Consider the following 27,666-nt stretch of genomic DNA (forward strand, 5'->3'; position numbering starts at 1 on the left):
CGTTGGAAGGGGCTTGGCGGTGGTATTACGAAGGAAAAATGGCTGGTACATATGCCGGATGGTGCATGCTATTGCTCATTTTGTTTCCGACGAAATGCTGACTGCAGATTCTGCTGTTTGGTACTGTCTGCCACGGCTTACCGTCTTAACTATCGAATAAGCCAAGCATACACGCGAAATTCGATTTAGAAACCAGCCCGACACCGCTTGACCGGGCGACAAGACGGGAACTTACTCCGCTCGCCTGACCGCTTGGATCCAACGCGCCGCCTCTATTCTTCGTAGGGTTTAGATGGAAAGCTAGACGCAGAAGGATACATCTTCCCTCATCCCTACATAGTTGTGGCACTTGTATACGCAACAGTATCGTCGGCGTCCTCTTGTTTTCCTTCGACTTTCAGGGCACGCAACGCCACTACCAGTAGCAATTTTCGTCCGCGCTAGCGGCTGCATTGTGCACGTTCTGACCACCAGGGCGGCGCTGCAGGCGTCGTAAAAACTCCAGCGCTGGTTTCCCATGGGGACCTGTGGACTCTGGTGAGGGCTCTTCTTTGCCCTGTCCTGCTGATCCTGCTCGTCTGATAGACTCAAAGCAAGCACGGCTGGCGCTTAGGCTTAGTGCGGCCGCGTCGCCGCGCTCGCTCGACGAAGAAGTGTTTGCGCCAGATGTGAGCTCCTCATCTGTACCTTCCACTGGACTGCTGCGCGTGACAACATCCATGCCAACTATGCAGCCGAAGTGAGCAACCGATAGCTCGAATACCCAAGATGCAACACCGAAGGACATTCCTCTTCGTGATGTGAATGTGAACCTATCCGCAGTCGTGCCGACGGACACTGGTGACCCTATGGACGTGGAGCCGTCTGGCGATTCGACGAATGCAGCCAAGCGAGGTCCTCCTATCAACGTGCTTCAACAAGACGCCATCGCATCGGAGCAACCGGCGAAAAAGGTAAGGGCCACCCCAGACAATTCCTCCACGGCCTCCCCTACGCCCGCTCCCTCTCAGTCTTACGCAACGCCCACCCCTTCTCAGTCATATCGAGTTCATATACGCCCCCTTTCATGCTACGACATAACTTCAGTAGCCACAAAATATCTCCAAAGGGCCATTGACCAATCTCTTGAAACCACTGGATACAAAGGGTTCGCAGCATATAAATCTACCAACTCGATCACTGCGCACTTGGCATCTCTCAGTGATGTGCAGAAAATGTGCACTTTAACATCTATCCCGCTGCCAGAAGATCAACACCTACCTGTGCAGTGCTACTTCGCATCGGGCCCTAATATACAGAGGTGTGTTGTCTATGGCATTGATCCTGAAGACACCCCTTAGATAATATGTCGTGAATTGACCTCAACGACACACAGGGTGCTCGCAGCTAGATTCATCGGCAAAAGCCGTACATGCTTAGTGACGGTACGGGGCCCTCAATGTATGCCAGAACGGTTTTATTACTATGGTTGCATATTGCGACCTAAATCCTACCTCCCTTGAGCAATATTCTGCTACCGCTGCTTTCAACGTGGACACATGCAGGCATATTGCCCACAGCGTACTATTGATCCAGAAAAGCTGACACCAGAAGGCCAACCACGATATCGATGTGGCTTATGTAAATCTGATGAGCACGATATGACAAGCACAAATTGTCCGACTAAACAGAAGGCCGCAATACGGATACGAAAGGCTATACCAAAAACTACTATAGTAACAACACACAATCGTTATGAGGTTTTTGCAGAAGAGCCAGAGATGCTCTTGGCAGAAGAAGAAAAAGCCCCAGAAACACAACTGTATTCTTCTGTTCTTAAACGTGGCAAGCAGTCGCAGACAAAGAAACAGAAATTACCGGAACCCCTGCATCAGTCGGATGATCACCATGATGACATTGACGCTCGGATAGACGCACTGGCCAGACAGATTGAGCGACTACGCAAACATAAAGAATTGGTAATTCTGCGTTGTCAGAAAATAGGACCAACACGTGACGCATCAACCACTGCGAATGCCACCGTTACGCCTGGATCCCGTCCGGCACCACAGGTCAACCAAGCTGTTTGGACAGCAGTTTTAGGTCAACTTGCTCAACTAACGTTGCTCATTCAGAATTGCCTGCATCATGGCTAATTCTCTGCAGCAGCTGTCACAGGATGGAATTCTACAGTGGAATTGTCGGGGCCTAAACTCCAAGTTAGGAGAAATTAAAACCAAGCTTCAATACAATAAGCTACATGTATGGGCACTGCTTATTCAAGAGCATAATAAGCTATGCTCCCTGTCCAATTTTAATGGGTATCATAACCCATCTATTAGATATAGACGTGCTACTACAATGGCTTCAGCTCCGGGACAAGCTGCAGTTTATGTATCATCGCATATTGCTCACACAGTGATTGATCTGGAGCCATGGTGTAATGGTAATCAAGAAGTTGTCGGGGTCCTGACACGACCAGTGAAGACTCCTATCATTCTAGCGTCATTCTACGCCAGACCGCAGCGCACACGTTTGAACTTGGGGTGGATAGCCCATCTCCGGTCTACGTACCCGGGAATTCCTATTCTAGTGGGTGGAGACTTCAATGCCCCACATACAGAATGGGGGTACAAGTACAACTCCAGAAGAGGATACCAAGTTAAAAACATCATGAGCGATGCCACTTTTACACTGCTGAACCAACACGCTGTGGCTACCTGTGCTGTACCCGCAGTATCTAGAACAAACGCTCCAGACCTTACGTAGTGGTTGGGTCCTGGAATGCCGCAGTGGTGGGTGGAACCAGATACATGGGGCAGTGATCATATGCCAATAATGATTGGTTTGCACAGAACGTGCATAAAGAAAATTCGACGACGAGTAACAGTCACACATTGGGATAAGTTTCGGGAATCATCGATTGATAAAGTACCCTCAGAGCCCTCAGAAATTCTTCCCACTTTGCAAGAACTGCTACGGAGGAACACCACTATAACCACAATTGACGAAGAACAACCTCAACCGGACCTCACCCTTTTGCAACTTTGGTCAAAGCGACGTCAGGCAGAATTGTATGCGTCGAGGAATCCCGATGCACCAGGTAGCCGTGCACGTGCTAACCATATAGCGGCGAAGGCGCGTCAGCACGAAAAACAACTTTCTCGACGACGATGGTATGAGTGGTGCGAGAATCTTGGATCGGGCATTGGAAACAGAGCACTTTGGCGTACGTTCCGGTCAATGGAACGCGGTCATAAGCAACCTGACCCTGCAGCGAGCGTTAGGTTAGCGATGCAGAGTTCGCCACATCAATTTGCAGAACACGCTGCTAGAGTGTTTTTCCCGAAATACGATCAAGCGTCACCTATAAACTGCCCCGAAATTGATGAGTCTGACACAACCTCCAAATCCGAAATATCCAGCCCTTTCAGCATGGCCAAACTAATAGCGGCGATTGAAACTTCGAAGCAACGAACAACACCTGGTCCCGGTGGTACTTATGAGGTTTTCAAGAACATGGAAGGAGCAGCTCTCGACGCACTTCTTCAGGCTAATAATAAAATATGGGAGACTGGAAACGTTCCATCTGATTGGAAGCATTCAATTGTTGTCGCGATTCCGAAACCCGGAAAGTCTCCAAATAGCCTGCAGTCTTTACGCCCAATTTCGCTAACCTCAACTGTCTGCAAACTCGCTGAAAAGATACTGGGCACACGAGTTTCCTGGTGGCTTGAACGCCACGATAAACATCATCCTGCTCAAATTGGATTCCGTTCTTACTTGGGAACTGAAGATGGACTTTCTATCTTGTCAGACGATGTTTTACAGGTTTCTCCACACAGTCACGCTGTTCGCACGGTAGTAGCAACCGACATAACGAAAGCTTATGACAATACAGACCATGAAATCATTATATCCAACCTCATCGACCTGGGACTTCCACTGCGGGTGATTAAATTCATCTACTCATTCCTTCAGAATCGCACATTTGCGATTAGAGTAGATGGAAGGCAAGAAGGATGCTTCACATCGAACAGAAGACTCCCACAAGGTTCGATTTTGGCTCCTCTTCTCTTCAACGTTGCTCTAATACCTCTAGCCTGGCAACTACATCGGATTCCAGATGTGAGGTTCTTAATCTCTGCGGATGACGTCACTTTGTGGTCCGTGCATAAAGATATATCTAGACAAACTCAACAGCTTCAAGAAGCCCTTGATGTGCTGAACAACTACGCTCGGAAAGCAGGGTTGGACATTTCCGCCCAAAAATCAAGCTATGTTGTGGTGGCCAACAAGAAAGGACGCACAAGAATCACGCAGCACCCTTTTACATTTAGACTCGGCACAGTGACAATCCCTGAGGCTTCTGAGGTCCGCATACTGGGTCTCGATATTCACCACTCCGGCAGTGGTGCACAATGGCTCCGTAAAACCAGACAGAGTTCGACAAAAACACTTCACCTTATTCGTCGCATTGCAGCAAAAGCAGCTGGAGCTCGTACTGACGTAGCTCGACGGTTGGTGCGTGCAGTCTTGCAGCCACGAATTTTATACCAAGCACAATTTCAACGGCTGACTTTGGCACAGCTGGCACAGTTGGAGACGATTAATCGCGATGCTATGCGCACAATCACAGCACTGCCCCGCATCACTCCGATACCAACCTTACAGGAACATGCCCAGCTCAACACAATTGCATAGCTAATTTTGCAGCGTGAAAAAGCACGTGAAATAAAAAAGCAACTTATTCCGGCTGTCGCTGCGTTGCATGCTCATTTTCACCGCGGCTCTCGGATTGACAATCAGCCCTATCCAATGCCTCCCTGGGAATTCACCAGCATCACAACTAATAAGCCAACAAAGTTATGACGCAGCGATACAACAGGTATTATTGACGAACACAATATCGTCGATGCATCATGCGCTAACACCTGCAAAAGCTATACGGATGCTGCCATTCTCCCAGACGGCGGAAGGACATCATTCCTGAGTACTGCGCATAATTTCATCAGCGGCCACCAGCGCTATTTATCTACGGAAGCCAGCGCTCTAGTAATGGAACTTCAAGCCATCCACGACGCTGTGCAAGATGCGACATCTAAGCTGCCTACCATCAAGCAACTAGATATCTTCACTGATTCTTTAGCGGCTATTCAGGAACTCAAGAAGGTTGATAAGGCGATGGAAATCTGCGAGACAATACACACTATGAATAGTAAGACAGCTACTTGCGTCAAGGTACACTGGATTCAAGGCCATTCAGCGAACCCTCACAACATTGCTGCTGACCAGCAGGCACACTGCCCTCCTAATCCTCATCCGCCTATTCCCATTTCTCCTCAACCCCTTAACTCCCTCCGAGTCCGTAAAAACTTTCTCCGGCAGGACACACGCGCTCTTATCCCACCGTGTGTCTGTTCCCTCCCCCTTCACCTTACTAGGGCGGAGGAAGTTGTGCTTAGGAGGCTTCGGGCCGGGGTGGCCCTTACACCGGCTGTTATCTCAAGGTGGAACTGGTCGCATTTACCACTGGGAGCTACGTGTCCATACTGCTCCGTTCCTGTGATGGAAGCAGATGCATACGACTTAATATGGACATGTACTGGTTTAAAATCGGAACGCTCGCGTCTCCTACTGCAAGCCGGCCTCCGCTACAGTGTGACAACCAGCTATGACCGCTGAATACATGACAACAGATTCCACAAAACACTGCTTCAATTCATACACAACACAGGCCTCACAGCACACATATAATACACATATACGCATCAAGAATTATGCCTTAAGGGCAAGTCTTTATCACAATAAAAAAAAAAGACTTCCAAGACAGCAGGCGAAGACCCCCAACAGGAAGTTAATTGCAGCTCTTTTATGACGGACGCATTGGCTTACACATTCGAGATGCGCGTGTTGGTGCGTGCCCAATTCTTTTTGCAGCTATTTTATTTTGGCACGCAACCGGTCCCATAATTTCGCTACGTGAATTCACCCTCCTTCGCTGAAGTACAAGAAAAACTATCATATTTTTTTCTTCTAAAACAATCCAATTTTGAGCAAATTAATTTCTGGCGCGTAGTTTCATTTTTTTCATTATGTGGATAGTTGCAACACGTCTTGTATATCTTTTGCTTGTGTAAAGTTATTGCCATACGGCATTAGTTTCCGACTATTCTCCGTTACACCGGTGTCACACGAGCACTTTCGATCGCGAACAAGCCCGATCCGGATCTAAATTATCGACTGCGATTGCCTCCCTCGCCCAGCTTGGACAAAAGAACCAATTGCGACCGAGATATTCAAAATGGATCCGGCTTGATCGCGATTAAAAATGCGCCGTGTGACACCCGTGTTGCATTTCACAGTTCCTTCCAGTTTTCCTGTATCTGCCTCTTACAAGCTTGCTGCAATAAATTGTCTGCTATTTTCGTATTCTTGGCTGTGCAGCAAGTTGATTTATACTTAAGGAACATAGCACATTTACTTACTGTGCTCCTTCTGCCGTGAGTCACTAGACGTACAATATCACAAGCGATAAACTTCTAGTTCCTCAACAGTTCGCATGATCGTTGCGCTAGTTACAGCTTGAAACAGCAAATGTGAATTTAAATGAAACTAACGTAAACTGAAGCACGTGTGCGCGCTCGTCGTGGCAATTTAACAGCGGCACAAGCGCCTGCATGAAACCAGTCGATTAAAGCAACGGTATGGGTCACATACAAAAAAAAACAATGGATAAAAGAAACGAAACTGAAATTATGGCCTCCGAGATTCGGCAGCGTGCGGCGATTGTCTTGAAGGCTGATGCGTTTCACCGATTCCGCTAGGTGCGCTGAGAGCCAAAGTCGGCTAGTGTTCCTGTATATGCTCCGGAGCAGAGTTGCGCATACCTTTCCCGGCACCGCTCGCACTGCTACTCGCCGAGCGCGACCACGTGGTGCAAAATGACGTCAAATTATCAACCGCGCGCTCCGAAGCCAACTTTACGGACACGGCGCCGACTCGTTTCTGTCGGTGCCATCGAAATTGCAATCAGCGGACCGTCGAGCGCGCGTAGCAACGATCGGCTCCTGGTTGCAGGTACGGTATTCGAGGACAATAAGTTAATGAATTCGGTGAAGTGCTACGAAGCAGATCATTTTGACACTTGTATTGCAGTATGACGGGTTGCAGCGCACCAAACTGCGCAAATGGCACGGAAGGTGGCAAAGCTTTTCACGCGGTGCCGTGCGGACGGACGACACCGGCCGGCTCCGAAAGGGGCCAGGATATGCGAGGTCCGTTCGCCTTCTTTACAGATGTGAGTTCGACTTGTTTAAACTAAAGCGACATTCATATCGATTAACACTCCTGTAGACGCTGAAATGCGTACGCCTGGCATGAGAGATTGTGAACTTGTGCAATTTTTGGTGTATATGTGCAGCGCGACGCAGACGCGAAACAAAGAAAGGATGACACGTCTGCGTCGCGCTGCACATATACGCCAATAATGTTAACTTACCAACTCGCTCAATTCTCTTTGTTGCTTATACGATTGTTCTTATTATGCGGCTCCAGAAAAGTGTGTTCAGAACAGAGTAAATACTAGCCGGTGAAATTGGCCCGCTGCACCATGGCTTTTCTCTGCTCCGTTCTATTATTTTTTTTTTGTCAGCGTTCTGATTTTCCATGTAAAGTCGATTGATGTCCTGGTGTTCGTTGTTTTGTAGTAAGCGAAAACACCGTGCGCTCCCGCTTATAAGACAGCTGGGATAGCTATAGTATTTAGCTCCTGCATATATGTTGCTTGTTCGATCATTCTTAGTCGACGCGTGAGGAATGTGAAATTATTTTTGTACGTGTAATAAGCTCTGTTCTATAGAAAATTAACCTGAGTACTATGAAGAGATAAAGAAAAAATGTGCTGTCATATTACAGTCTGCAATGTGTGAATAATTACTTTACCAGTTTGTCATCTTATGTGATTAGCTAGTCCAATAAAAATAACCTGTTGTTACCTTAATAACTTGTTGCCTTTCCAGTGGCTTTAAATTCAGCCCCCCAAGGCTCCAATAACCAGCACTCATATCCTGCTGCCACTGGCCATTGCTCATCCATTCCCTTGTACGAAATATTTTTGATCTAGAAGCTCGTGCATCTTGCATCTTTTTCCACTTGCAGATTTGCTGCTGCGAAGCAGCTGTCAAGCTTGTGGTATGAATCGTAAAAATAAGCTTTGCATAAGATGTGCGCATGTGAACATTTCAAATGCGTTTAAATTTACGTGTCTGAACCGCATATATCGAAAACGTGCAGCTGCTGTGAACGACGTTTTGTGATGAATGACGGTCACTGACATAATTGCAGGCACGATAATTCTGTTGGCAACATCCATTATTCGTCTCGTTTTGGCAGCCAAAATGTGCTCACAGAATTGTCTAATACACGTGCGTGACGTTTTCTTTAAACACCCTTTAAAACATTTCTTGCCTTCGGCCTCCGCGAGGAAACTTCACATGCGTGCTCAAAAACATCGCACCGCTTTTTGTTGCAAGGTAATGCGCTTTTGCACGCGAACTTTTGAGCTGTCCGAGCAACGGGCGTAGTGAGGATTTCATTTCGAGGGATCGAGGGGGTCCTATACTTTATATGTGCATTCGTGCGTGCGTTCGTATATGTGCGTGTATATATGTACACACAAACTAAACATTTCGGGGGGTTGGTACCTCTACGGCTACGTCAATCGTTCGAGCTTGGCCTGCATTAAAAAGTGTCATCTTGCTCAGCGCTTGCGTATGTTATGTTGTTTGGGTTTGTTGCGTAGGGTTTCAAAGATGCGACGGCACGAAGCCGCGAGTGACAGACTCCATTTCTTGAGAACAACTCTGGCGGCCACGACTGGCCTAGCCTTTATTAAAAAATGTCCGATTTGTAGGGGGCTGTTATGTATGTTGTTATGTATGAGATACATAACACGCCCCTTTGAGTGACAATTACAACAATAAAACACGCACTTCATGACGTTCAGTTCTGAAATCTGGCCGTTTGCCGTATGGCTCTTCCAGCCCTTGTCACGTATGTCGAAGCATGTCTTGCTTCTTCAGGATAGTTGTGAGGCGTAGCATCGTTGGCACTTGTTGGCCCCGATTCATCAAGGGTGTAGTCTTCTGCTGTACGAGTGGCTTCACGGACCACCTGAGTGCGTGGCCTCAGGTGCACACGGTTACGCACATAAATTGCTCCACTTGTAGTTTGCACTGTGTAGCGCCTTGGTTGCGGACCAACCTGTGTGACGACTGCTTTTTTCCAGTCATTCTTGTGCCTCACCCATACAGGTTGATGTTTCTTCAGAGGTGCAAGTATGTGAGTGTGGTCGTCTCCATATCTGTGCTGTGCAGTCTGACTGCGTTTGAGGAGCTTCAGATGTGCATCTGTGGGGTAGTATGGTTTCAGATTATGAGGTAAGGTCGGTATGAACGTTCTCAATTTCCTGGCCATTAGCAACTCTGCTGGGGAAGATGCTCTAATGGTTGGGGTGGCGCGGTAGTTGAGGAGAACCAAAGACAGATCTTTGCCATCGCTGTGCGACTTGATCAGCATGGACTTAACAGTCTCTATTGTTCTCTCGACCTGCCCATTGGACCTCGGGTAGTGGGGTGATGATGGTTCATGAGCAATATCCCATTCTTGCAGGAATGCTCTGAACGCCTGCGAGTCAAACGGTGGTCCCTGATCAGAGATAAGCACATTGGGGAGTCGAAACCGTGAAAAGATGTCCTTCAGGACCAAAATAACTGAAGTTGACGTAGTGGTTTCTATACATTTCACTTCAACGTACTTTGAAAAGTAGTCAACAACAAGGATATATGTATTGCCTTGACAGTGAAAGAAATGAACGGCCAACTTTTCCCATGGTCGTGCTGGCAGATCTCTGTCAAGCAATGGTTACTGAGGGTTTGCCTTCTAGGTGGATTGGCAGGTGTCGCAGCTTGCGACAAGGGTGGCAATGTCCTCGTTGAGTGTGGGCCAATAAACACTCTGGCTTGCTAGTCGTTTACAAGCCACTATACCACGACGTGCCTGATGGAGTTTCTGAAGAACATCAGCCTGGAGAACTGCTGGAATGACAAGCCGTTGACCACAGCAAACGAAGTCGTCTGTGATATACAGTTCAATTCTTATGTGAAAGTATGGTCTTGCCATAGGATGAACATCACTAGGGCGATCAGGCCATCCTTGTTGAATGTACTGGGTTAGTTGTTAATACTGGATCCCGACTTGTTGCTTCCTGGATATGGTTGAGCTTGGTGGGCGACGCTTGAACCAGACTGGACACCAACAGTCCTGGATCACTGTCTGCAGTTTCCATCTTGGATTCGGGGTTTGGGGATCTTGACAAGGCATCAGCCACAGTTAGCTGTTTCCCCGGTACATACACTAGTTTAGTGCTATAGCACTGTAGCCGGAGCAAAAGTCTTTGCAGTCTTGGTGACATTTTTGTTAGATCCTTTGTCTGCAGTCCAACAAGAGGTTTGTGGTCTGCTTCCACTGTTACAGAGCGTCCAAAAGTGTAATAGTGCAACCGCTCGCATGCGAACACCGCAGCTAGAAGTTCTTTCTCTATTTGAGCATAACGTTGTTGGGGAGGTGTAAGGGCTGCAGAAGCATATGCGATTGGTCTGCCTTCCTGCAAGAGAACCGATCCCAGGCCGTATGAGCTGGCATCTGTTGAAATCGCGATCGGCTTGGATGGGTCAAAATAACGCAACACAGGCGCTGTTGTGAGCTTCTGTTTGATGAGCTTGAAAGTCTCTGTGTGCTGGCTTGCCCAGTGCCACCCTACATCTGCCTTGAGAAGCTCACGCAGAGGACTGGTAGTTGCTAAAAAATTAGGGATGAACTTCGTGAGATATGTCACCATTCCTAAGAATCTTTGCAGTTCTGACTTATTTGATGGAAGTGACATGGCTTCAATTGATCTGACCTTGTCAGGGTCTGGGGATAGCCCATCTGAGGAGAGCTGGTGACCCAGATATTTTATGGCTGAAAGTCCTAACTTCAGTTTTGATTTGTTAAGCTTCAGGTTGTTATGTCTAGCTATGGTCAGAACAGTTCTGAGATGGGCTTTGTGTTCTTCTGGAGTCCTTGAGGCAACCAGTATGTCATCAAAATACGGCTTCACAATGGCCTGCGCTTCAAATACCTTGTCAATGGCCTGCTGGAACAGCTCAGGGGCTGTCGCAAGCCCAAATATTACTCGGAGAAAACGGTAACGGCCCGATGGTGTTGCGAATGTGCAAAGCCGTGAACTTGGTTGATCCAAGAAAGCACTCTTCGCATCAAGGACAGAGAAGACTGTTGAGCCATTCAGGCTTGCAAAAAGCTCTTCTGGTACTGGTGTGCGGTAGTGTTGCCTTTTTATTGCTGCATTGAGGTTCCGTGGATCCAGGCACAAACGAACAGTTCCGTCTTTTTTGGTTATCACCACTATGGGATGGACCCATTCACTATGTTCTGACTCTCGCATGATTACGCCATTCCTCTCCATGCGCTTCAGCTCTGCTTTGACCTTATCCTTGAGTGCACTAGGTACTCTACGAGGAGCACAAACTGTCGGCACTGTACCTTCACGCAGCTGGATGCTATAACGTCCCGGAAGCTGACCGATTCCTTCAAATATGTCAGGGAAATCATTCAGTACTTTCTGAAACTGTTCTTGCAACACTGTGTCAGTGGACTTTGTCGTTGCTTGAAGGGTCTTCACACGGGAAAGCAAGTGCAGAGTTGTGCATGCAGCGGCCCCTAGTATCGGCTTGAGGGGCTCCTTCACCAGAAGAAATCTCAGACGGCACTCCCTGTTGTTTACCGCACGAGACAGTTCACATTCACTGTCTATTGGAAGCTGGTGGCCACTGTACGTAGTCACTTTAGCTGTGGTTGGTTTGGTTGCTGGTCTGCACGGCCACTGCTTGAACATATTTTCTGGAATTATGTTGACGTCCGAACCGTTGTCTAACTTGAATGTTACCTCGTGTCCATTAACACTGACACTTTCGCTCCAGTCTGCTGCGTCGGCATTGACACTGCACGTAGTCAAACAGCCCAAGTATAATTCATCCTGCGAGTCTTGTTGTGGATGTTCATGGAGCAGTCCGACTCGCGGTCGATGCGCTGCTGTCTGCCGACGTGGCTGCTTGCACAGGTGCGCGAAATGGCCAAGTTTGTCGTAGTTGTAACAGTTTTTGCCAAAAGCTGGGCACTGTTGTGGGGGGTGCGAGGTTCCGCAGCGAGAACATTTACGATTAGACCTTTGGGACGAGCGATGAGGCTGCTGAGGTTTGTTGATACCTAGCGGACGACCAGTTGTCTTCGTGGGTTTCCGATTATACGTGTGAACGGCATTCACTTCTGGCTGCTGATCACTGGTTACGATCTCTTGCACATGTTTCTTTGATATTTCCGCTGCCTTGCACGCTGAGACGATTTTTTCCAGAGTGAGGTCGCGCTCCCGAAAGAGCCGTTCGCAGAGAGCTCCATCGCGGATTCCAACCACCACGCGGTCGCCGATGAGTCTGTCGCACTTGTCACCGAAGTCGCATTTCTGCGCCTGTCGTCGAAGGTCAGTAACAAAATCGTCAATTGACTGACCTACCTTTTGTACCATCGAGTTGAACACCGCCGCTGCTTGTATGACGTTCTTGTACGGGCGATATAACTCGTCAAACTTGTCAAGTATGTATTTCACTGGGTGTGCGTCTTCGTTTCCGGCGGCAGGGTCTGGAGGGAACGTCTGTGCGATGCGACGAGCATGCGGGCCAAGTACATGAAGCAACAATGCCTTCCGCGCTGATTTAGGCTTAGTGTTGTACTCACAAGCCAGTTCATATATGGTGAATGCTTCCCGCCATTCTTTACATGCGGTCTGAGGAGTGTCACCAGGTTGGAAGTGAGCCGGGGGCTGGACGAAAACGTTGGCCATTTTGTTGATTTCAGGCGGTGCGGGGACGATCTGCTTACACTTCTGACACCATGTTATGTTGTTTGGGTTTGTTGCGTAGGGTTTCAAAGATGCGACGGCACGAAGCCGCGAGTGACAGACTCCATTTCTTGAGAACAACTCTGGCGGTCACGACTGGCCTAGCCTTTGTTAAAAAATGTCGGATTTGTAGGGGGCGCCAGGAGATACATAACAGCGTACAGTTGCCGCATGTAGCTCGCGACCAGCAGACAAAAACAAATGGAACACCGCGCGGCATTTGCCTCCTGCGCGCGCGAGGAGTGGCTCCACTGCAGAGCTGGATCATAAGCCGGACCTATGCACAACTCTGCTCCCTGCGGGAGCATATACAGGAGCACTAAAGTCGGCTAAGGTCCCTCTATAATTTTCAAGGTAGCGACATCTGCCGCGCGCGCCACCTAGGAAGTTCCTGTAGCAGGCGGCGCCCACGCTAAACCGCGGCGCCGCGGCATTCGTGAGGTGAAAAAATATCTGCATACGCGCGGAAATAAAACCTACTGGTGCCTGACTGTGGCGAAAAACGAAAGAAGGACCCGGACTGCTAAATTCAGTCCTTTAATTTCAAATGAGCGCTCCAAGAAAATAGCTCAAGAGAGCGTAATGAGGGCTTGATCGCCTCGATTCCGCATGTTTACATTTCGTTCGTTTGCGCTCAATGACCGCGCGAGCCTTGCTGGTTGCTTGCGCTTAATCCGGTATGCTCTGTGAAATCTTTTGCATGTAAGTGTGCTGCGTACACATAGCGGTTGCATTGAACGAAGAAGTCGTGTAAAAATGAAGGCTGACAGTCGCTTGGACCGAAAAACTTTCGGCATAACGTCGCTCAAACGTGCGATTCTCAAAGCGCGCGACCCTCACGGCAACTAAACAACATCCTGTGTGTGTGGAAACGAGTGCGCCAACAGCCTTCTTGCCGTTGAGTGTGTCTGTCGTGTAGCGATTACACGACGACTGCTGTGTCTTGTGGTTCAATGCTACGAGCCAGTGCAACTGGCGTGACATGATGAAGAGGCGGTATGGATCGTGTCAGCGTGTCTCCTCGATCGTGTTCAGGCTGCCAGCGCGATCTGCTCTCGCGGCACACGAATATCAAGCGTAGTGTATGCGCGTGTGTGAATGCGGTTGACTGTTCTCGTGAACCGTGCGACGTCGCCGCGTAAACTCGAATCATGACGCGCATTGTTGTGTTTATCCCTTTTCGCCTCCGTGCACCGCTAAAGCCCCGTAAGAATTAGAGGGCCCTTATACGAAACGCACGCGGATTGGCCCAGCTATTACTGCACTGTGTTTTGCTGGCAATCCATGTATCGCTTGTGGCGTTTTTCTTATGTTCATTTGCAGTTGTGTGTTTTTCATCAGTAAAATGGCATTGCCGATTACTGAAACATCTTCGAGTGTAAAGGAAACTTGGAAGGAACGAGCTCGCAGCTCTATGTAATGCACTTTGATATACTGTATTACGCTTTATTATTTGACGGCCAGTAGCTGAATGAATGAATGAAACCACGTTTATTCCACATGAAATGCGTCGAAGACGCTGCGGTGGAAAGAGGAGGGGTGTTGTTGGAAAAGGGGAAGGGTAAGGCTGCCTCCGCTTTATTAATGAACGTCCTGGAAACAGCTAAGTGGGGACGGCATGACGCTTGTGGCTGTCGCGGAGCCGATCGCCGACGGGTGGTGCTGCAGGGTCCTGAAGGAACAGCAGCAGTGCTCGCCAGAGCTCGATGGCATGGTCCGGAGACGTGGTATCCGGGCAAGCCCAAGTCCGGAGAGAAGGCCAGGGTCCCCGCTGTATGGTGGCCACGGCACGAAGCCTTGGTGGGATGTAGAGGGGGCACTCCCAACAAAGGTGGTTTAGATCAGCACGACATGTGCACATGGAGCAGAACCCACTTACGGGTGGTGGTGTGCCACCCTTGTGGAAACGGTGCAACAAGTGAGGAGTAAGGAGGGTGCTTGTCTGGATTCTCCGAAGCAAGACTGACTCTCGCCGTGTGAATACCTTCGGTGGAAGTGACGGTATAGAGAGTGGATTGCCCACTGCTGCGAGGTAGGCGGCACGTCGTTGTTTGGTCGCATGCTTGTCTGCCATTGGGCCTGCTATCTCAGGTGTGGTAGCTAAGAGAGGATAAGGATTATCGGAGGCTCTGGCTAGCGCGGTAGAGAGATGAGCGCGCGCCAGTCTATGAGCCTTCTCGTTTCCGGGGATACCGCAGTGCGCAGGGACCCAGTGAATGGTGACATCGTGACCGCATTCGCGGAGCAGGCGTGCCTGGTGCCGGATATTCTGCAGTACGGAATCTGTGTAAATAATATTAGCACATGCCCGATGGGCAGCCTGGGAATCTGTGTACACATGATGGTGAACAGGGTCAGTTTGAAATGAAGTTGCGAGGGCCCACTCCAAATAATCTAGGATGGCCATTAGCTCAGCGCGGGTGCTGGACATTGCTTCTGCTGATATATGATGGCGGCGGTTCTGATTTTCATTTGTCCGGTCGCACCACGCAGTCGCATAACAGGTGTTACTAACGTCGTCTGCAGGCAGTGCAGCGTCCGTCTATACGATGCTTTCAGTCACGGAGAGTGAACTCGTAGCCTTAGCATGCCTCTTGGCATATGCAAGGCGCCGCATTCGCTGAGTAGGGTCCATATTGAGAGGAAGTGGCCTGCCATCGGTGAGAGCCGTGATTTCCCACGGCGGCGTGTTGTTGGGCAAAATTGGCATTTTGTGGACGTCATACTCGAGGAGCATGAGCGTGTGTCGCCCGGCTTTTGTGGCGCGAAGTCTCGTCTCTTGTGTATAGATGTGCATGTCTACGAGCTCGGACAGGTTGTTGAGTTTGTTACAACTTTTAAGCGCTTCGAGGCTTGTGCACCTTGGGAGTCCAGTTACAATGCGTTTGGCTTCGTTAAGTAACCGGTCGAGCGTGTGCATCTGTGTGCGGTTGACTGGATGATACGGCGGCCCGTACATGATACGGGAGACAAGAAAAGCTTGAGCGAACTGCCGCATTTCACGTTCGTTTACTCCACAGGTGCGGGTAGAGAGTTTGCGTAAAGCGTGCAGGATTTGTTTGCTGGTCTTCGTAACGCATTGGAACCAAGTGTTAGCTGTGCAGTTCTCGTCTAGGTGCATACCGAGTATTCGGATAGTAGATTTCCGTGTGATGGGTTGGTCACCGATGTACAGTTTAAAAGACTGCTTTTCTTCCTGCTTTCCAAAGGTAGACCTGCCACCATAAATGACGACAAACTCTGTTTTGTCTGGGGCAGTGTGTAAACCCGTTTCCGTGGCATAGGTGTGAATAATGTCGAGAGCTCGTTGTAAGACGTCCTCCTGCTCCCCGATGAACCCTTGATGCGTCCACACGGTGACGTCATCGGCGTACACCGCGTGTTTCAGGCCCGATACGTCGGCAAGGCGCTTAGGTAGCTGGTGCATAGCTATATTAAACAGCGTCGGTGAAATAACCGAGCCCTGGGGGACGCCTACGCGGTTGGTTCGTATGGCACTGGCGTCGTGACCAACTTCGACTTGGTAGCTTCGCTCTTCAAGGAAACCCGCTATGAAGTTGTACATCTTCTCTCTGATGCCAAGGGCACGTGCTTTGATCATGATAGTGTTATGTGGGACGGAATCAAAAGCCTTGCGTATATCCACTGCGACAACGGCTCGTGGGTGCACCGAATTAGAGTCGAGGACGTCCTGTTTTAGGCGGGCTAGCACATCCTGTGTTGATAGCCCACGGCGAAATCCATACAGTGTAGGAGCCAAAAGGTCGTGATCTTCAAGGTACCAGATCAAGCGTGTGTTGACCATGCTCTCCAGTACTTTACAGACACACGAGGTCAAAGAGATCGGACGGAGGTTGCATAAGGTATGTGGTGGTTTACCAGGCTTCGGAATGGGCTTGACCACCGAAAACTTCCAAGTGGAGGGCAGTATCCCGGTATCCCAGACTCGATTAAATTCTTCGAGAAGAGCGTGCTTGTGCTCAAGGGGCAGATTGCGTAGATGAGCCACGCCCACCTCATCGACCCCTGGAGCACTACGTACGTTAGCACGCTGCAAGGCGTGCTCCAGCTCGATCAAGGTGAAGGGGCTGTTAAGTGGTTCATTATCTTCAGAATGTACATCCTTCTGGTATGTGGTGTCTGTGGGGCGAGACGTCTGCGGGAAAAACAGTTCAGCAGCCTGTTCGGCAAGTTCCTGAGCGCTGATGCCTTCGCGGAGGGCCACACGAGCCGCGCCGTTGTTGGTCTTGCGTTGGCCGAGAAGCGCAGGATAGCCCAAACCTTGGACGTATGAGTCTGTCCATTGATGGATTCGCAAATTCCCATCCAGCGGTCTGACGCGAGCGTAGTCGTATATTCTTCGATCAAACGCTGTATTTTGCGCAACCGTGCATTTTGATGAGCAGTGCGACCAGACCGCCTGTACTGAGCGAGTATCCGGTGCCTTCTATTCCACAAGGTGAGCAGATGTATATCAGGCTCTGGGTGGTCAGAGGGAACCAGTAAGCGTTTGGTGGCTCTTCGTTTCGCTACGCACAGCTGTGATACCAGATGGTCAATGTTCTTGGTTGGAGACTGCTGCTGCGGTAACTCGCGGTATTTGTCCCAGTGTGTTATGTGGCTTAGCCGTGTAGTGGCGTGTGACTTCATTTTCGGATTGGCGTGGCCTGTGCGAAAGCGTAGCCTGTGCGAAAGCGTATGAGGATCGGAAAGTGGTCGCTCCCCATGAAATCGTCCAGCACCTCCCATCGAAAAAGCTGCGGACGAGTACTCCAGGTAAGATCTGGTGATGTGTCTGCTTGGTGAACTGTCTGTCCCAGCCTCGTGTGTGCTTGAGGCATGTTGAGGAGTGTCAGCCCGTACTCCGAGGTATCTTGCATGATGTGCCGACCGCGCGGGCTGCATTTGTTGTATCCCCAGGCGATGTGCTGAGCGTTAAAGTCCCCGCGCAACAATATGGTGTCTTGCGGATAAATCTTCTTAAAGTGGGAAATGAAGGTGAGATCAACGAGTGCCCTAGTTGCCTTATTCCTTGTGTTCTCGGGAAACACGTAGACGCAAAAGATGAGCATTGTACGCTGTGATGAGACTTCTAACCGGCATCCGACAACGCTATGAGTAGCGCTGCACCACGGTTGCGTGTCTAATTGCACGTGTGTAGTTCCCCGTCGCACGTAGAACGCTGTCTTCGTGGGTTCAGCGGCCTTTACAGGCGGGGCGTAGCCGTCATAGCCGATTATGCTCAGCACAGGGCCGTTGACTTCTTGAAGGGCAATGACAAAGGGACTGGTGTTGTCTCGCTTGCTGGAGAACCGGGTGATCATGTCAGCCCTCTTGTTACGAAGAGAACGACAAGTCCGTTGCAGGACAGTTGCCCGTGGTGATGAATTTGAAGAGCTAGACATGGTGAGGCTGTGTTGTTTCAGCAGCAATGAAGCTTGGTGGTACCCAAGGCGTACGCATTGCTGGGGCTCCTGCGGGTGTCGGAGAGGTTGTGCCAAAAGGGAGAGTGCCGGAAAGCATGACACGCTCCATGATGGTGTGGACGCATGTAGTCGTTTTTAAAAGCAGAGTAATGCAGGCACTTAGCAATATATTTATTCACATATGCAATGCACAAAATACGATTAGGATATTGCAAATTACTTGTTGGACATGTTGTAAAACGCAGTTAACAACGCGCTCACAAACACAGGAAAGTGTAAAAGTAGAATTCACTGCTGAATTTAATTTTTTATCGCACGTAACGCAATGCGGATATTTGTCAGCGAGTTAATGCGTTTCTGCCCCACTATTTACTTGCATGCTAGGTCATACTGCACTTGCTAAGTCAACGGGCTCGTAATGCACTAAAATCAGTAATCTCCACACACTTCGGCCGTCAACATTCATGCGCGCAAATGAAATAATACTGCAGCTCTGCACACACAGGTGTATACTTTCTCTCGCACGTTCGTATCGCTCTACGTTACTTTCCTCGCATATTCGTGCAGTTACCGACGGTTGTCTTTCCGTCCATTTCTATACAACCACAATTACCCTCTGGTTAGGTTTTGTTTGCTGCGCGGGATGCAAAATAACTTGTCGTCATCCGTCTAATCTCGGCACTCATCCGCACAGCAACAAGGCATTTCGGTCCTTCGCATCCTAGGTCATACCGATCTATTCAGCGGGCTCAGAGCGAACTAAAATAATCTCCACAAACTTCGGCCCTCAACATTCATGTACGCGAGTGAAATACTACCACCGCTCGACACACGCACGTGTATACTTTCTATCGCACCTTTGTATCGTTGTATGTTACTTGCCTCGCATAGTCGTGCTGTTACCGACGGTTCAAAGTCCGTCCGTCCAATTCTGTGTAACCATACTTTTCTTCTGGTTAGGTTCTGGGTGCAGCGCGAGATGCAAAATAACTTCTTGCCATCCTTCGTCCGGTTTCGGCACCCAACCGCACAACAAGGCATTTCGGCCCTCCCGGAACGAAATTATCGCAGCGATGTGCACAGCACAACAGGCGAAACGCGCGCACTTCGCCCGGCGCGCAGGAACTTTCATGGCGGCAAAGGGGCGGAGCAAGGTCACATGTCACCGATCAGCCTATCGCAGGCGTTGTCAGCTGGATCAAAGCCTGTCGGTACTATTAAAGGATTGAGGGATTCTAAAGTCGGACGCAGGCGTCTACGGGAGTGTCCACTCTTTACTTTTAGACCAGAATACGCTAGCCTCGCACCCAGACTAACCGAACGCATACTCTCGCACCCGGATTGCCCGGTCGACCAGCGCCATTTTGTACTGGGCTGCCAAAGTGTGTTCGCCGGCGACCAGTAGACATGGCAAGCGCTAGCTCTAGGACCCCAAAGTACGGAAATGTGCCCGTTCACGCGGATCCAAATTACAAGAAGTCATCTGGGCATCATTGCGTCGTGTTTGGATGCCAAAATAACCAGCGGAAAAGGAGCAGGTTGCTTAGTGCTGTATGCGAAGAGCACAATACACGTAGGGAATCGTGCCGGTGCGGTGTTTTCAGCCTGCGCCGATTTCCATCCGCAACGAAGAATGACAAGCTACGCCACCGGTGGACAGCTGCAGTGAATAGGAAGAGCTACCAACCCAGTGAAAATGCACGAGTGAGTATTCGATCTGTGTATATTTTGGTGCCACGTACAACTTTGCTCCCTACGAACGTATATGTGTAGCCCGCAGGTTTGCTCCGAGCACTCTCTGGACAACAAGCCTACAGAGCAGAATCCCGCGCCGTTGCTTCGCCTTGGCTATAACAAGAAGGCAAGCCTTTTCGTGTTTTCATTCAGGCAGAGCTCCCGACGGTTAAGCGGAACAGTTGAGTTTGCGGTTAGCGATACTTGCAGCTGGTGCACGGCATGACCATTAAGCGTGAACGACAAATTGTAGGCAATAGCATGTTGCCCTGCTGGTGAGCGTTATTGCTAATGAAAGTAAACCGAAGTCTGCTCGTCACGTAGCATGCGTCCACAAAAGTAAACGACGACTACTCGTCGCCGAAGGCGTTCTTGCACCGCGCCTGTCTTTACGAGCTCCCCGCAAAGGCGTCTGCGTCAGCAGACGTTTGGTGTGTTGCAACACCACGTACTGTTACGTTTCGCCTACGACGCGCGGTATAGCCGGCGCAGATGCAGCGGACGCCGGGGCTTCGTTCAAAGCGGCGGACATTTTGGCCCGTTCGGCGCCGCCGCTACGCCTCCCCGCCAAGCGCGTCCAGGCATGTTTCAATGCCACGTGTCTTCGTGTGCGCGTGTGTGTGTGTGTGCATATTGGTGCCCACGCTTGTCAAAGCGCGGCAGCCGGGGAGAGGAGCTCCCCCAACTGTGAAGCGAGGAGGTCTGAACGACGCCGGCCCGGCGGATGCGTCACCTACTCGTCTCAACGTGCCCGAGCGGCGCCGTCACGTGCGCGTCTATCGAGGCGTTCCTTCTTGCCCTCAACTGCGAGAGTATAAAAGCAGCTGCCCCCGGACGCCAAGAGAGAGGCTCCGATTTCTTCAGTTGAGTTACGTGCTCTCCCGTCTCTCCACTTCGGTCGACCTGACCGCCCGCTCTTTTGCGATGCTAGAATAAACAAGTTGTTCTGTTACCAGTCGACTCATGCTTTGCCGGGACCTTCGGATGCTTCCAGTTGTGCCCCAGGCCGCCAGGCCAACGCTACCCTTGGGGCTTGCGACCCAGCTGCAACAACGGGCGTCAGCGCTGAGATTCCAACAGCTGGTTGTCAGCGGTGAGATCGCGACAACGGAGGCCAGCAGCGAAGATATGCAGTTGACTGTATGCTGAGCAGCACAACGACCATCCGGGAGCAGTGCAACGAGCCCTGTGTGATGACTGGTTGCCTGCAGCGGAACGACTGCGCTGAATTCTTGGCTGCGAGGTTTGGTGAGTGCGGGACTTTCTTCTTCTGAGTTTTGCCAGGCTTTTGTTAGTGTCAGAAACAGAGCTGGTAATTGTGGTTGTCGTTGCTGCCGGGTTAGCTTGCGGCAAGACAATAGTAGGCAGTAGAGAAAGCAGCATTCAGAGCAGCCATGGATTTGAAGTCGTTGCGCAAACCGAAATTGCTGGAGCTTGCAAGAGAGTTGGGTCTGGATGTCTCAGACAAACTCAGAAAACCAGAACTGCTAAGGGCTATTCTTGAGTTAGAAGCGGAGGATGACGAGCTGTCGGAATCCCTGGAGACCATTGAGGAGAGGGCAAAAAGATAGGAGCGTGAACTTAAAGAACAGAAAGAGAAAGATGAGCGTGAACGAAAAGAACAGAAAGAAAAAGAAGAGCGTGAACGTAAAGAACAGATAGAACGAGAGCAACAAGAGAAAGAAAGAGAGCGCGACCGTCAACACGCTTTGGAAATGAAGCGTCTCGAGTTAGAGATGGAACGCGCTCGTAATGGAAGTCAGGCACACGGTGCAGGAGAACGAGTATTGTTCAAAATGACTGACCTGATGCGGCCGTTTAAGCTTGGAGAGGACATTGGTTTGTTCCTGGTTAACTTTGAGCGAACGTGCGAGAAGCAGGGGTTCTCTCGGGAAACGTGGCCACAGCGCTTGCTCACTTTGTTACCCGGCGAGGCGGCCGACGTAGTCGCTCGCTTGAAGAGAGAGGAGGCAGAGGATTTCGACAAAGTGAAATCGAGTCTGCTAAAAAAGTACAGGCTGTCAGCGGAGGCGTTCCGCCGGAAGTTTCGGGAAAATGAGAAAGGTAAAAGTGAGTCATATACAGAGTTTGCCTACAGGATTATGTCAAACATGCAGGAGTGGCTCAAAGAAGAGAAAGCGTTGGGTGATCACGAGAAAGTTCTGCAGTGTTTCGGGCTGGAACAGTTTTATAGTCGGTTACCTGAGAACGTGCGGTACTGGGTCTTGGATAGGCCAGACGTTAGTACGGTCGCTAGAGCCGCTGAGCTAGCCGAAGAGTTTGTGACGCGTCGGGCTCGTGGAGCTAAGGACGGTCAAAAGGGTGAATTTGGCTCCAAGTTCGAGAGGCCGAAGTTCACGCCCATGAGAGCAAAGGGGGACACACGTAGTGCGGATGCGAGTGAAAGCAGTCCGACCGAACGTAAGGAGACAGCGGCAGCCGAAGCCGACCGCAGAAAGCGGTTCGAGACGAGGCAAGTGCGCGTGTGTTATACGTGTCAGAAGCCGGGTCACTTTTCGGCGCAGTGTCCAGAAACAAAAACAAAAGTCGTGTTTTTGTCATTATGCAGCACTGACGAGAACATGAAGCTTCTCGAGCCTTACATGCGAGACCTCCTCGTGAACGGGAAAAAGTGCCGAGTGCTTCGCGATTCCGCAGCTACGATGGATGTAGTTCACCCCTCTTACGTAGAACCCGATATGTTTACGGGCGAGTGCGCATGGATCAAGCAAGCCGTGGAAGCTCATAGCGTGTGTCTGCCCGTAGCAAAAGTGCTTATTGAAGGACCTTTCGGAGCACTTGAGACGGAGGCCGCAGTGTCATCTATGCTGCCCCCCCCCAGTACCCGTACCTATTTTCGAACAGGTCCGATCACCTCCTGCGCGAGAAGGGGCTTTTGTTTGGTGAGGCTAGCGTTCAGGCCTTAACCAGATCGAAGGTTCGGGAGCTCGCTGCAAAGGCGGTAGTTGCGGGGCCGACGTTGTCGAACAATGAGAAAGGGTCAGAGGCGCAGCAAGCTGATATTCAGAGCACGCCCGAACTGAATAAAATTGAGCCTGTAACGTTAAAGGCACCAGATACTGGAGAGGAAATTACCGATGCGGGAAAGTTAGAAGAGCTATCTGCAGATTTGCTCATCGCGCCTACGTCAGACGGACTTAATAGGTTGCTAAAAGTCAGCAGAGCGGCTTTGATAGCCGAGCAAAAAAAGGATGGAAGCCTAGAAAACATACGCTGCATTGTCAAGGAAGGTATCGCCAAGAAAAATGCTCGCTTTGTGGAAAGAGGTGGGGTCCTGTACCGGAAGTATCTAGACCGCAGGGGAGTGGAGTTCGATCAGCTGATCGTGCCTCAATGCTATCGTCAGGATCTGTTGCGCTTGTCGCATGGGGGTTCGTGGTCCGGACACCTAGGAGTTAAGAAAACTAAGGACCGTCTCTTGCAAGAGTACTATTGGCCAGGGTGTTTTCGGGACGCAGACCACTTTGTGAAGACATGTGACACCTGTCAGCGGGTGGGCAAACCAGGGGATAAATCGAGGGCGCCGTTGAAGTTGGTACCTATCATTACGGAGCCTTTTAGACGGCTCGTTATTGATACAGTGAGACCTCTGCCGGTAACAGCCACGGGGTACAGACACATTTTGACTGTGATCTGCCCAGCGACAAAGTTCCCCGAAGCAGTGCCGCTTAAGGAACTCAGCTCAGTTGAGATAGTCAATGCACTACTGTCCATATTTGCGCGAGTTGGTTTTCTTGCGGAAATCCAATCAGATCAGGGCACAGTGTTTACTAGCGCTTTGACGACAGCCTTTCTCGAAAGGTGCGGGATAAAGCTGTTACACAGCTCAGTGTACCACCCACAGTCGAATTCCGTTGAGAAGCTCCACTCCGTCATGAAGCGCGTGTTGAGAGCATTGTGGTTTCAACAACAAACTGACTGGGAGCTGTGTCTGCCTGGGGTGATGTTTGCATTAAGGACCGCGCCGCATGCGGCTACGGGGTTTTCGCCAGCTGAGCTGGTGTACGGTCGCTCGCTGCGGTCTCGCATGCTTCGAGACGGATCACTGCCCTCTCCAATGGCTGCAGAACATCTCTTCCACAAATGGCCGCCTCCTGCGCTGGAGCCTCGCTTTGCAACAATATTCCTTTGAGGTGCGTTACAAAAAGGGGAGTCTCAACGGTAACGCCGATGGCTTAAGTCGAAGCCCCTAACGTAGGAATCACCCTCAGAGTTGTTTGTTACTGATGTTTTTCTTCCTGAGGCAGGATTTTTAACATATTGCTTTTGTTTATTGTTTCAAAGTGATGACGAGCTTTCTAGTGCAATTTTCCAATTTGTGGACGCGTTCTGAGTGCTGCTAGACTACTGTAAGGAACTAGGCAGTGGTATAAAAGGGGAAAGAGCCTGGCAGGGCTTAGTGAGGGTTGTGCCGTGCTTGCTGACTGAGCGGTTGAGTTTTGGCGTAGTTCTAACGCTTGCCGGGAACGAGAACAAAAATGTCAACTCTCCCGAAGTCACTTTGCAGTGTCCTGAGTGAACCTGAACGAGAGAACGAGGCCTTCTCTGTGCGCTGCGCTCAAGAAACGCCGAAGGACGACCGACTTCGGTTATGAGCATCATCGAGCGACATCCCTCCGGACAGCGGATGCAGTCCCCTGACCATCGGGATCTCCTTCCCCCGGCGGTGCGGTCTGTTACGTTTCGCCTACCACGCGCGGTATAGCCGGCGCGGATGCAGCGGACGCCGGGGCTTCGTTCAAAGCGGCGGACATTTTGGCCCGTTCGGCGCCGCCGCTACGCCTCCCCGCCAAGCGCGTCCAGGCATGTTTCAATGCCACGTGTCTTCTTGTGCGCGTGTGTGTGTATGTGCATGTTGGTGCCCACGCTTGTCAAAGCGCGGCAGCCGGGGAGAGGAGCTCCCCCAACTGTGAAGCGAGGAGGTCTGAACGGCGCCGGCCCGGCGGATGCGTCACCTACTCGTCTCAACGTGCCCGAGCGGCGCCGTCACGTGCGCGTCTATCGAGGCGTTCCTTCTTGCCCTCAACTGCGAGAGTATAAAAGCAGCTGCCCCCGGACGCCAAGAGAGAGGCTCCGATTTCTTCAGTTGAGTTACGTGCTCTCCCGTCTCTCCACTTCGGTCGACCTGAGCGCCCGCTCTTTTGCGATGCTAGAATAAACAAGTTGTTCTGTTACCAGTCGACTCATGCTTTGCCGGGACCTTCGGATGCTTCCAGTTGTGCCCCAGGCCGCCAGGCCAACGCTACCCTTGGGGCTTGCGACCCAGCTGCAACAACGGGCGTCAGCGCTGAGATTCCAACAGTACCCGAGCACACGAGGGTTGGGCCCTCCCGCGTGTAGCCGTGCGCGGCTTAGCCGTGTCTGAGGAAATGGGGATCCTGGGAGTTGAGCTGATGCTGGGTGTTTCGACCTTTAAGGCCCCCCGGCGGAGGCAACACACCCCTTTGGCCTCTGCTTCACATAGACGGCACCCCCGGACTGACCCACTCGGGGGAAATCGGCAGTCGCCTTTTCCTGTCCTCTCCAATCTTCGACTTTCTCTCTCGCCTTTTTCATCTTTCCTGTCTTCACTTCTGCTCACTTCCTAGTTTCCCTGCGGCAAGGGTTAACCTTGTGTGGCTGGCCAGCCTTGGCTATGCTGTATTTGGTTATAGCAGCAATGTACAGCTGGCGTTGGCAGGGTTTTCCTTGCAGGAGCTTCTGTCACGTCCCCCTGTTGGGCTCCATGGTGGGTGGTTGGCATCGCGGCCGAACACCTAACTATAGCTATGGAAAATGCTTTTCCTAAACTACCTGATCGCCCTTAGAAACGAGGGCGCACCGACGATCTCTTTCAGTTTTTCGGACAAGTCCAGAACTTTCCTAGATTCCATGTGATTCACTCAGAAAAGCCAGACAAACTAGTGCGTAACATTTCACCGTTCCTTGTTTCGAAGTCTTTTAAATGAAGTTTTTGGAACAGGATATAAGGCGTCGAGAATGACAAGTGGTGATCTTCTCTTGGATCTCCACGATCAGAAGCAGTACGAGAAACTACCGAAACTTGTGTCATTTGGGGAAACCCAAGTAACAGTAACCCCGCACCGTACCATGAACACCACCCGCGGCGTTGTCTCGGACGATGACATGCTAGAGCTCACTGAAGCTGAACTCTTGGAGGGCTTCAGTGAACAGAATGTCATAAATGTTAAGCGAATTAAGATGAGGCGAGATGGTAAAGAGATCAAGACGAAATACCTGATACTCTCGGTTCAAGTGTCCTCCCCGAGTCCATCGAGGCCGGTTATATCAAACTTCGTGTTAGGCCATACGTGCCCAATCCTCTTAGATGCTTTAAGTGCCAAACGTTCGGTCACGGTTCACAGAGCTGTCGAGGCCGGCTGACATGTGCCAAGTGTAGTGACAATGAACATTCCTCCGAAACATGCCAGAACACTCCACATTGTGTCAACTCTGATGGCGAGCAAGCCGCATACTCGCGGTCCTGCCCGTCCTGGAAAAGAGAAAAGGAGATTGTGACAATCAAAGTCAAAGAAAACATATATTTCAAAGAGGCACGTAGGCGGGTGTCATACCTGTCTAAGAGCAGCTTTGCCGATGTGGCGCGTAAGGGGGCAACGTCACAAGGGCCTCCGGCGGCTGTCCGACCCACAGGCAGTGAGTCGGCAGTTACGCCATCTGCCCCCGCAGCGGCTGCAGCTAGCGCTGCTCCGTCCACACAGCAGATTGAACTATCGACCCCGAAGGTGGGCGCAGCCGAGGCTGCCCCAACCTCCCCGGCCCCTTCCAGCGCTGGCAACAGCCGGCGCACCCAGATCCTGCCGGGTGCCCCATCGACCTCCGGGCTGGTGGGCGCAGGGGTCTTGCCCTCCAAGGCAGGACTCTCTCTTGTAACTTCTCGCTTGCAAGAGTACGTGTCCGGTGCCTCACAAGAGGCAATGGACACTACACCTGTCCTCAAGGCGCACCAAACGCCTAAGGAGCGGCGAGGCTCCCGCGAACGCTCCAGAAAGGGCAGAACCCCCGTTACAGGGCCTCGAAACAGCTCTGTAACCTAACCTCCGTTTCCATACACACAGCACTTATTTACTTTCAATATGGATACACAAATTATTCAATGGAACGTCAGAGGTCTTCTTCGGAACCTTGATGATGTGCATGAGTTTATCCAAAAACACAATCCAAAAGTGCTGTGTCTACAGGAAACACACCTAAAACCACAGCACACAAACTTACTCCGACCGTATGTCACGTTTCGCAAAGACCGCGATGATGCTGTTGTATGGTCAGGCGGTGTTGCCATTTTTATCCATAAAAGCATTTCCTGTGAGCGCTTACAGCTACGAACGTCCCTTGAAGCAGTGGCGGTTCGAGTTCTTCTCCTAAAAAAACTCATTACCATTTGTTCCCTTAACATACCCTCACATTACAATTTAAACAAACATGAATTTCAGTCCTTTATAGACGAATTGCCTGAACCTTGCGTTGTTG

General features: G+C 50.6%; 1 pseudogene; it reads left to right on the forward strand.

Moving 5' to 3' along the window:
- The window catches only part of LOC142568089 (uncharacterized), a 42,498-nt pseudogene that overhangs the window by 2,550 nt on the left and 12,282 nt on the right, over positions 1-27,666 (forward strand).

Source organism: Dermacentor variabilis, unplaced genomic scaffold, assembly GCF_050947875.1.
Source record: "Dermacentor variabilis isolate Ectoservices unplaced genomic scaffold, ASM5094787v1 scaffold_16, whole genome shotgun sequence".
NCBI classification, from domain to species: Eukaryota; Metazoa; Arthropoda; class Arachnida; order Ixodida; family Ixodidae; genus Dermacentor; species Dermacentor variabilis.